General features: G+C 35.7%; 1 non-coding gene across 1 annotated transcript; it reads right to left on the bottom strand.

Annotated features, from left to right (window-relative positions):
• Positions 1-8,152: 8,152 nt before the first annotated feature.
• Positions 8,153-8,259, bottom strand: LOC141681410 (small nucleolar RNA R71). Its single transcript, XR_012558846.1, has one exon. It is a non-coding gene; the product is annotated as a small nucleolar RNA R71 (small nucleolar RNA).
• Positions 8,260-8,920: the final 661 nt, after the last annotated feature.

The following is an 8,920-nucleotide window of genomic DNA, read 5'->3' as shown; positions in this document are numbered from 1 at the left end:
AGGTTGAGGGATATAGCCATTTATATAGAGGTGAGTCTAGGGTTAGACTTGTATTGGGAGACTTGGTGGAAAAGTCTCCTACTTAGATGGTAATTAGGAGTCCTATAAGGGAAGGAATTCCAGAACCTTCCTTGTAGGACTTTGAGTCCATTTAGGACACATGTCTCTGCTCTTTCAGTAGTATTGGGCCTAGTCCGTGAATAACTTATGTTCGTGGACCTTGACGACCTCTGCTGGTGGGATTTGACCACTCAGGTCGTCTTGAGTCTACTATGAGCTTGGACTACACAGGTCTGTACTGGACTTTGGACAAGAAGCACAAGTTTAATTAATATGACATTTAATGTGTCTTCAGGATGTATTTTTTGACAAGAAGCCCAAGTGTAATCATGACTTTGGCACATGTCACATATCTTCACATAAGCCTTTGCATCGGCTAGCATAGTCGGCCAATAGAATCCCAATCAAGTTATCTTGAGAGTGAGGGCCCTGCCCCCAAGTGTTGTCCATAAATCCCTTCACGGGCTTCTTTAAGCGCCTTCTCTACTTCAAGAGGTCTCAATGACTTCAGGTATGGAATAACAAAGGTGTGACGCCCTCCAAACCCAGGTCAGAAGTTTAGGGTTCACAACACACACACACACACACTCAATATATAAATACTTTCTTATGAAAGTAATGTATGCAAAGACCCTTATTACCATAACCATGGATCGCAATAGGTTAAAGTATGAAAACAAGCCACAACCTTAACTTTTATTACATCGTACCAAATCTCAATTAGTTCTGCTTGTAACTGATAATAGCATTCTTACAATCTTACATAACTCATCTACATTATAAAGCTCCTTCTAACTCAATCCATCTTATCCTGGAATCCTAGCTCACACTCTGGACTGGGAATCCTCGTTACCAACAATTTCCTTTTTAACTATAAAATAAGATAAACAGATTTGTAAGAGTGAGCTAACTAGCTCAACAAGTCATAATAGCAGTAACTGAGGTTTAACAATGATCAGTTGAAATGATTCATAAGAATCAATTTTCTGGATAAGCAATGAATAGAATTTGATATTCTTTTCATTTAAAAAAACAAGGTTAGGCTGCTGATCAGTCACGCACTAACCCCAAGCAAGGCTCCTGGTTTTGCTCTATATACTGGATCCAAGGCACGCATTGGCCTAATCTGACCACAAATCTGGTCTGACCATGAATCAGGTCCACATTTATAAAACCATCCAATTATAAAACAATATAATAAAAATAGAATCATAATTAACATTGATAAAGCATTTATCTCAGAGCATAAAAAATTTCACATGTATCACCAGGGAGTATCAAGGTGTAAAAATGAAGAACGGCTTCAAGCCTGATGAAGAATCAAGTATTTGAAGAACAATGGTTCAATGATAATACAAGGTATTGATCTTTGATGTGATAGGGTATTCCAGGGTGTATAAGTTTTTGTATGCTCAAGAAATTCTGTTGAAAACTTGGTTCATGGTGTGTATGTATTTGTGGAGTAGTATTGTATTTGTGTGGTTTAATATCTGGGAAAAATCAACCAGTGGTGGTTTACAAGAAACAAAACTTACAGCTCAGGCTCAATGATATGATCAGGGTTCAAGGTTGAATAGTTTAAAATACTTGCAATATAAAACAAGATTTATTTTGAATAATAGCAACATGTTATGAGAAAGTTCAGAAATATTTGCAATACATCTCGAAGAAAAGTTCAGAAGGACTTGCCTTACCATAGATTATATCCAACTTTACTTGTACTCATCTAACAGTTCTACTCATCAATCACTTTCCTTCTTTTTCTATGCCTTGCTTCTATTCGTCAATCACATACCTTCTCTTTCTACGCATCAATTCTATCTACGGATCACTGACTTTCTTTTTCTATGCCTCGCTTACTCTTCTAGGCATCACAAGTATCTATCAATACTCAATCTCATATCATTCTAATCATCACGTAGACGTTATAAGCTTTAATCTACCCTTCATTTTACCAAAATCTGATTTACGGATTGAAAGTTATGACCAAAATAGTCAAACAACAACCACATAGGCATATAACACATCAATCAGATAGCACGTAGCACATAACATGCAAGATATTCAATTAAAATAATTTTTCAAAGAAGATTCGGGGTCAAAATGATTTTCCAGATATTTATTATGAATTTTGAACATTTTTCGGAATTAAAATTGGACTCCGAATTATTTTATAATTAAATAATAGGGTTCGAACACCCGAATTTGACTTTAAAATAATTTTATAATAATTATCGAGCTTTAAAAATAATTTAAAATAATATTTGAAAGCTCGGAACTATTTTTCGGGAATAATTTTAAAATAATTATCGAGCTCGAAATAATTTAAAATAATTAAATCTAATTAAATAATAAATTTAAATTAATTAATAACTAATTAAATTAATTAATCAATTAATATTTAAATTAATTGATAAATTAAATAATTAATTATCAACTAAAATTAATTAATTAAATAACTAAGATTTATTTTTATATAAAAATAATTTTCAGAAATAAAATAATGAATTTTTGGATTTTTTAAATAATTAAAACAATTTTCTGAAAATATTATAAAAAGAAATCCAATTTTTATAAAATTTTAAAACAACAATCTCGTTTTTGTAATAGTTTGAAACAACAATACGAAATTTGCAACTTTGGCAAACTGAGGGTATTAAATGGTAATTAACCATCATCTTCCCCGTTGCCGCCGGCTAGTCGCCATTAACGGCGACTGGAGCTTTTCCGGCCACCTAAAACCACACCCAGAAGCTGCTGAAATTAACAGAAAGCAAAGCTCTGGCTTCTAGGAACAGTATCGTACAAACACAAATCACAAACACTTCCTGAACAAGCCGGAAAAATTGATCGAAGTTTACGCCGCCGTCGACCTCAATTTTCCGACCAACGGATTCCGGCTATCGCTTTCTCATCACAATTATACCAATAAATTCGTCTCTCAACGATCTATAATTCTGCACAATCAATTTTATCCAATAACCCTTAACAAAGAAACGCCTAATTTCTAATTAAGAGCATTCAAGCATATAAACCCTAATTTTAAAATCCGAGAATCAAACATCAATTTGGACATGTTATTGAAATCCAAATTAGTCATATAATATACCAAAATGACTAGGAAGAAAAGATCTACATGATTATACCATCAAATCATATCAAAAACATCAAGAACAAAAATACATAATTTAATCCATAATAAATTCGAATTAAAATAATTAAAAAATAGTTTGATTTCAGCACAAAAATAGATGACTGATTCAGAAAGAGGTTTTCGAGAGCTTCGTTTTGATATATTGCACGCCTGAATCGGAGTTCGATAACGTTTGTGCGATTGATTTTCAAGAACGCAGTATTTTATTAGGGTTTTCTCTGGTTTTCAGTGGTTTGTACTGTCTGATTATGACTTTACGCGTGAAAATGAAATAAGTAAAGGCTATTTATATTTACGGAATATTAGTACGTTCTGGATTGTGTTGGATCGATAAATACATTTCTTAGCCGCTAAGTAACTATAAATACGATCATTTTGGACAAACATTATCTTGTTTTGGATAAGCACTATCCTGTTTTAGATAAGCATTATCTTATTTTGGATAAGCATTATCCTGTTTTGGATAATTATAAAAAACCGGGATTTTATAAAATGATTTGTACGAAGATAATGTTATCGAAAAGGGTTAGCCTATCAAAAATATTGCGTCGGGTCGCGCACGGGTCAAGCCGTAATCCGGATCGAAAAAGTCAAAACACGGAAAATGTCCGGAATTACTAGATTAGGTTAGGAAGGAGTTTTTGGAAGAGTTTCGGGTTGTAAAAATGTAAAAACGGTTGAGGTGGAACGATTCCCGGCTTTAAAAAATGATTTTGTAATTATTCAGAAAATAATTAATAAATTCATAAATCAATATAAAATCATATAACACTCCAAAAATTACCAGAAAAATACCTTAATTATCTATATTTTATTCTGGACATTATAAAATTAACATACTTATACTTTACCATATATAATCATTCACATAACAACAACGATAATTCACCAAAATCATAATATAATCACATAATAATTATTTATCAATAAAAATAATTACACGCTATGTCCCGGATATTACAAAAGGACCTTTTATAGAGAAGGCCGTCAATCAATGAATATCTCAATGCTCTCACCGACAACTTGCGCGCCTTTTGGGCATCGTCAAGGAGACATCCAGTCTCAGAGTGGGTTTTAATCGGGTCTATCCAACAACTTGACATGCCAACCGGTGCTATCAGATTTATAACATGTATAGTAGGGGTCTTCAGGACCTGAAAGTAAATACTTCTCAAATAATTCTTGATTTCGAACGAGACGAACTGGGATAGGGCATCGGCCTTAGTAATCTCCTCTCTCGAAACATGTTCTGCGTACCATTCATCAAACCGAGTCATTATTCCTTTCATGACTGTCATGTACTTGGCCATAACATCATTTTTAGCCTCAAACTCTCCATTGACTTGAGCAACTACAAGTGTTGAGTCTCTACGGACCTTCAGATTTTTGGCCCTCACGGCTCTATCCAAGCCTAAGCCGGCTATTAATGCATCATATTCTGCTTCATTGTTCATAGTTGGGAAGTCCAATTTTCCAAGCATACTCAATCATGAACCCATCAAGGCTTTGCAAGACTAGGCCAGTACCACTAGATTTTATTTTGGACGCTCTGTCAAAATGGAGAACTGTTGAGTGCCATTTATGACACTTTATTATGCTTCGTAAAGCTTTGAATTAATGCGATTGTACTCAAGTTGTTAAGTGTTTTAACGTGTTTTTGAGTGTTTTTGCATTTCAGGCATTATCTAGGTAATCAGGTAAATTAGCATTGTTTGTTGCTAACTTGGTGTCAAGGTGGTGTTGGAATAAAAGCCCGTGAAAAGCCGGCTCAAATCTGCAAGAAAAATGAAGAAGTCATGTTCTGGCAGAAACCCAGCGCGTCCACGCTGATCAAGCACACGGCCGCGCCCGGAGTTCAGAAAGCCAGCGCGCCCGCGCTAATCAAGTGTGCGGCCGTGCCAGGTCGGGATGCAGAATTCTGATTCTACTCTAATTTGAATTGGAAGACTTCTCTGCTGATTAGGGCTGCTATATAAACAACTCTAGGTCATTTTTAATAAGATATCAAGCCAGAGACATAACAAGGAGAGCCGTAAGAAGACCGTATTAGCACGATTCAACGAAGACGAAGAAGATCTTGTTTTTACTTGCGAATCTTTGTTATAAGTTGTAACTTGGATGCTAGTTTTCTTATTTGTGAACCTTAATCTTGTTTTGTACTTGGTTTTATTTATTCGTTATAAAGACTAGGTTTGTTATATCATGCTTTCATCGGAACCCACGTTGATGATGAGTCCGATTATGGGCTAATCGTCATCGTGGGGTTCTAGCGGATTTATTTATGGAGTTCTTTAGTTAATTTGTTTCGATGCCTTAGTGTGTGGTGATTGTATGATAACCTAGTATTGGTTGTGCGTATTCGTCTTATGACCGTCGTGAACTTATAAGATAGTTTGTTAATTCTTAATGAAGCGAAAGTGAACTTAAAGATTTAGAACTTGCCATGCTAGCATAGGTTCATGTATTTGTTATGCATGATTCATGGGTAATTTTAACCATCTTACTTGCCCTATGTAATCAAGATAGAAAAATTGTGCTAAAACCTTTATGTTATCAAATTCTATAGACATACAGGGTCTTAATATAATTGGTGTCTATTCAGCTTCTATCTCTTTTGTGGATGTCTGGTAGTATGGTATTTGTTATGCAAGACATGCCTGTATCATAACAAGACTAAGTCATTCTGACAACCCTAAGATTAGTTGTACTGTAACCTTAATCTGTAATTTATACTTGTAACACTTAATGTTTGTAAAATGTAAATGGAGCAGACTGGAGCATTTTTCCCTAAACAGTGTCAAGCCTAAGAATTCTATCTGGAAGAAGATCAAGAAGGTCATGCCTCAGAAGAATTATGAAGAAGCTTGGAGTTGAATAATTCTGTTTGGTGAAAAATATTCTAAGTCAAGATCTCTACAAGTCACAGAATTAATGTTATAGAGAAGTCATTCGAGAACTCAGAAAGGCCTATCGAGAACTCATGAATTGCCTATCGAGAACTCAGGAATTGTCTATCGAGAACTCAGGAAATGCTATTGGAGATATCGATAAGTCAGATACCCATTCGAGAACTCAGAGATATCGACAAGTATACATTCATTAGAGAACTCTGAGTTATCGATAAACCAAAGTCCATTAGAGAACTCTGAGTTATCGATAAACCAAAATTCACTTGAGAACTCAGAGTTGTCGATAAGTCAAGTCAACAATGAAGTTTCAGAGATATCGACAAGCCAACATGCCTATCGACATGTCGAGTTCTCTACAGCTCAATTGGAGATCTCGAAGTGAAGAAATTTCTCTAAGTACAAGAATTGCAGAACAGTTTAATATCCAAGGTTGCAAATCAACAAACAATTCACATAGCTGGATTGACAAGTCTACAAAAAGCAGCTTGAGAGATGTGCAAGATCAATGGCAAAGATTAAATGACAGAGGAGATTAAAGTAAACACGGGATGCTAAAGATATGCTAAGCCAGAAATGGAAGATTTGTTTTTCTATAAATAGAAATGACAAGTGACAGTTTAGAAAAGCTAATAGCATATTTATTATCCTCTGTGTAAACCAGCAGTTAACTGAGTTATAAAGTTAACACTGGTCCTCTAGTCAGAAGTAAGAATCTAGATCGAAAATCTTGTATTCTCTCTCAAGAAAGGAGCTAAGTTCTAAAACAAGAACTTAGAGATTTTGTAGCAAAACACTGCTTGATTTTTAATATAAAATTAAGTGAGTTTTGAAGATCTTTGTTTTACATATTTGCATTGTTATTTATGTTTAACATCTATTCTACTAAATCATTAATAACAACCAACTGCTAAAGCCAAAGTCAATCAAAAGGTAAACATTTAAGCCAAAATACATTCACCCCCCCCTGTGTTGTATTCATACCTAACAGTATTCGTGCAACGAAAGTTGGCGATTGTCATTTTCGTGTTATCTGATTAGTGTCATCACCATTGCATGCTGAGGTTGAGAACAATAAGACTATTGAATGAAGTATTTAATGAAGTTAGAATCCCATGTTTGTCATATATATTAATTTAACCAATCTTATTCTCTTAGTTATAATTGTTAGTTTAATTCTTAGTTATAAACACCTCAATTTATTATCGTCTTAGCATTGAATAATAACCATACATTGTTGCTTAAGTGCGTAAATTAATTAGTTAACAAAGCCAGTCTATGTGGGAACGAACTAGAAAAGATTCTATACTACTTGCGAACTCGTATACTTGCGTGTATTATTAGCGCGTGTTTAGCGACTAACAAGTTTTGGCGCTGTTGCCGGGGAGTGCAATGTTAATTTATAGTTTATGTGCTTTCCATTAGTGGTCGTTAAAGTTCATTGACTTGGACATTGTTAATTATTTGTTTCCTTGTCTTATTCCAGGTACTCTAGCGAGTGTGTATGCATACGCGTTCGCGTACTCATAAGAGAACTCTGGATAAATCCGAGGAAGAACTTGTGGCGATTCGAAGGGAAGTTTTTGAGAAAGAAAAGAAGGTAGAAGAAGAAGAGAAAGTCGAGGATCCAGCTTTAGTAGATATGGGTGATTAAGCAGAAAACCCTAAGGCTTTGATGGACTATTCTCAGCCTAAAATTAATGACATTCAGTAAAGCATCATCAGGCCAGCCATCAGGGCTAACACTTTTGAGATCAAGTCAAGCACGATTCAGATGATACAGAACTCAGTTCAGTTTGGGGGTTCTCCTACTGAAGACCCCAACATGCACATCAGGGATTTCATCAAGATCTGCGACACTTTCAAGTTCAATGATGTGACTGAAGATGCTATCAAGCTGTGACTCTTCCCGTTCTCTCTGAGGGATAAAGCTAAGTGCTGGTTACATTCTTTACCAGCAGGGTCTATCACCACTTGGGAAGATCTTCCTCAAGAGTTTCTCACTAAATTCTTTCCTATGGCGAAGACTGCTGTAATCAAGAATGCTCTTACCCAGTTTGCTCAACAAATTGGAGAATCTCTGTGTGAGGCTTGGGATCGATATAAGGAGATGCTAAGGAAGTGCCTACACTATGGCATGCCTGATTGGATGATTATTAATTGTTTCTATAATGGATTGAGTGCTACTTTTAGACCCAGGCTTGATGCATCATCAGGAGGAGCCTTATGGGCTAAAAGCTACGATGAAGCTTATGAACTTATTGAACTGATGGCTGCTAATGAGTACCAGAATCCTTCCCAGACGCTGACTTAGGGAAAGGTAGTAGACATTCTGGAGTTGGATGCAGCAACTGCTATAGCTGCCCAATTTAAGGTTTTGACGATGAAGGTGGACACTTTGGCTAATTATGGAGTTAATTAAATCACTAGTGTCTGTGAGCTTTGCGCTGGTGCCCATGAGACTGATCAGTGTGCAATTTCTAGTGAATCAGCTTAGTTCGTGAGCAACTTTTAGCATTTGCAGCAACCTGTTCCAGTCACTTATCATCCCAACAACCGCAATCATCCTAATTTCAGTTGGAGCAACACTCAAAATGCGGTTCAACAGCCTTATCATCAATATCCAGCTAAGCAGTATAACCCCCTGTTTTTCAGCAACCGTAATATGCACCAAGACAACAACTCCAGCTGCAACAAGCCAATGAAAAATTTGAATTAGGGGAGTTGAAGCTTATGTGCAAGAGTCAAGTTGTTTCTATCAAGACCTTGGAATATCAAATTGGGAAAATTGCCAATGCCT

This window comes from Apium graveolens, chromosome 8, assembly GCF_009905375.1.
Source record: "Apium graveolens cultivar Ventura chromosome 8, ASM990537v1, whole genome shotgun sequence".
Taxonomy (NCBI): domain Eukaryota; kingdom Viridiplantae; phylum Streptophyta; class Magnoliopsida; order Apiales; family Apiaceae; genus Apium; species Apium graveolens.
Note: the sequence above shows the minus strand (reverse complement) of the source record. Positions and strands in the feature narration are given on the sequence as shown.